Genomic DNA, 3234 nt, shown 5'->3' on the forward strand with positions numbered 1-3234 from the left:
TTTATTACCATTCTTGCTCAAATTTCCTATTAAGTGTAAGAGTAGATATGGAAATATTTTAGAGCACCCATGAAATAAAACACTTTTTACATTATTAACACAATATCTAGTTTACTTAGGTGATTAAGATTTGCTTTGATACAAATAAGAACTTGTCCCACACTGTGTCTGTGACTCAATACTGAAATATTTTGGTGTGACAACATTTAATGATATTTCTCCTAGTTACTGGCCCATAAACAGAAATACATCCTCTGTCTCTTACACACAGATTTGTGTATGAAAAGAGTTAAATGATGAATAAGCATGTTGTAAAATACAGGTACAAATTTAAGGCATTGTGCTTATCTTCTAATATAGCCAAGCATTTGCATAATCAGGATCATATCAGCTTCACAAGCAATTAATCAGAATGGTATCAACTTCAGAGGGAATGTATGGAATCCTGATGTCAGCTCTGACAGCTGCAGAACTGGCTCAATCTTTTGGGTTTGATGTGCCTTTGTGGAGAATTCCAGAGTGTGATAATGACAGTGAAAATCAGCTCCTGTAACTCCACTTGTTCTCTCAATAATCTTGTTCAGTTCTGTATAAGCTATCAGTAATTTTTTAAGTTTTTTTTTTCTAACTCTCCAAAGCCTTTATAAAATGGTTTAGGAGTAGCAGATGTATAAAGTGGTTTAGGAGTGTGCACACATGTTTGTGCTGACAAGGCTGAGAATCTGAAGTGGGGCAGATGAGGGTCTGTGTTACCACAGCCATGGCACTGCAAAGCCAAGCCTTTATTTGGTCCTTTTGGTTTTTTTGCCATTTTATGCTCAAAAATTATTCCTCAAAATCAGGATCAGCATTATCTTCTTTCACAGACATTACCCAGAAGCAAAATTTTCCTTTTCCAAGAGGATTCCCAGGGACAATGTGCCAATACTGAGTGATCACAGCGTGGGCATGGCCTGCCTGCTTGGTGACAGCAATGTGTCACCACTTAGAGCCTCTGCAAGCTGGCACTGACTGAGGGAGCCACTCTCTGACAGCTGACAGTTGTATAAACCAAGTTCATGCTTTGCTCAGCCCCTGACAAGCGCCTGGAATTCCAGAAGCCACTGTGGTGGTTATCACCGACTGAAATGCTTCTGTGGGTAATCTTGCACTGAAACTCAAGAATGAGCGAACTATAAGGGCTTAGCTATCCCTTTGCTGCTACAGTTGTAATTGCCCTGCTCTCTGCAGCTGAAGGCACCCCAAATGGATTGATAAAGACTCGTGGAATTCCAGCTTTAGCTCTGTTAGACTCATGGGAGTGTCTCTCCCTTTATGATTCTTTGTCTTGAGTTTTTTTAGTGTGAGCTCGCTGGCCAGAGGGAGACCCTCATGAGGCTCCATGGTGATGCAGGAGCAGACCCTGAGTGAGCTGTGGGTCAGGATGGGAGAAGGATTTGCCTCCAGGCATAGTCTGAGGGAGAAAAATCTTTCCCTCTGCTGTGCTCGCTTGTGAGAGGAAATAATCCTCCTTAGCAGAGGACCCACCATTATAGGACCCACACACACACACACTCTTCCGACACTATGAGGTGACTGAAATGTTAAAGGAAAGCTTAAATTCATTTCTTTCACTCAGCCCTGGGCCTTATCTTTGTGAGGAAATGTGAAACGGCAGCTCTAATCCCCTCTCTCCAGGTGTGCATTGCCATGGAATGAAATGATGCCACGCAAGAGCATGGCCTCTGTGGGGACACCCAGGGAGCCCACCCCACAAAAACCCCAGGGCTCTTGCAGGAATGGCACAGAGCTCACACCAGCAGCGTGGGAAACCTCCCAGCAGCAGCAAGAGTTGTGCTTAAACAGCAATATTTGTTCTTAAACAGCAGTATTTGCATTTAAACAGCAGTTTACAAAGTCAGCTCCGCAAGTCAGAACTCCGAAAGGAAGGGCTCAGTAAAGACGTGGGTTTTGATCAAAGGAATAATAATTTGAGATGGTTGTAAATAATTTGGAGCAGAATGTGCTGTCAGTGAGCCAAGCCTGCTCAGGAAGAGCTATGGTTGCACTTCGAGGGTGATTCCCCACAAGCCCTGCGTCCTGGTTCAGAGCAAATTTGGGAGAAATCCTGTCAGCCCCAGGACCCGCTGTCACACAGCCCAGGTCTTTTTGCCTTCCCTGTGCCTGGCTGTGGCAGGGATTCAGCCCAGGCTGTGGGGCCCTGCCTCTGCCCTCCCTAAGAGCTAAAGTAGCTCCGTGTACTTTAATGGTGTCAATCCTGATTTACTGTGTCACAGCTGAGCTTGTAATCTGCCTCTGAAATAATAACTTGATGCAGACTTGAGTGAAAAAAAGGTCTTGTGTAAAATCAGGGACATGCTTTTGGTAAAGAAGAACTGTGAGAAAATTTTTTTTTTTTTTTTTTTAGTTTTTATTTTGTTTTTTTTAAGTCTCCGGTTAAAAAAAAACAGGGGTTTCGTTTGTCAGATGGGTTTGTCACATCAGAGTAAAGTGGAAAGAAAAAGCCAGTAAATAATACTTTGGGCATTGTGGAACTAAATGTAAACAGTGTATTGTTTGTACCAGTGAAATGCGTGGCTTTTTCAGCATCAGGCCACTTCTGATACACTTGTGTTGGTATCATTATCCTGGGGTAGGAAGTAGTCATTTTTTTATTCCCTTTTGGCATCCATGGGATTTAGAGATGAGCCATTGCCCTTCTGGATACCTAATCCAATTCTGCAGCTTTTGGTTTTTCCAGTAAAACATCAATAATTTTATATGTTTCTATTGTCTAAAGCGGTTTTGTCTTGATGAAAGACATTTTAAGTGGGCAGTGTTTCAGAACGAGACCTCTCATATGTAGCTTGTCATTACGTGTACAATACGTAAGTAAATCTTATCTATTAAATTAATGAGAATGTGGGGAGAAGGAAATATTTTTGATCAGTGGTAACCAAACTCTGAGAATGGGGACGAAAAAAAAAGATGTGCAAAGAGCTTCAAAATACAGCACGGCATTGTTTGCAAAAAGCCTGCTGTTTCCTTTATGTCTGACTGATCCGTGCCAGAAGCCCTCTTGAATTTCTACAAGAATAGAGCTTCAGATCATCTGCATTCAGTGCCAGAGTCATGGCCCTGGAACCGATAATTGCCTCTGACAGGATTTAATTACCTTCTGCAGGACCTTTTCTCTGTTTGATTGGAGACCACCCCCCGCTCCGATCAAACCAGACAGTAATAACACGCCGTGGC

This window comes from Geospiza fortis, unplaced genomic scaffold (genome assembly GCF_000277835.1).
Source record: "Geospiza fortis unplaced genomic scaffold, GeoFor_1.0 scaffold113, whole genome shotgun sequence".
In the NCBI taxonomy this organism is placed as follows: Eukaryota; Metazoa; Chordata; class Aves; order Passeriformes; family Thraupidae; genus Geospiza; species Geospiza fortis.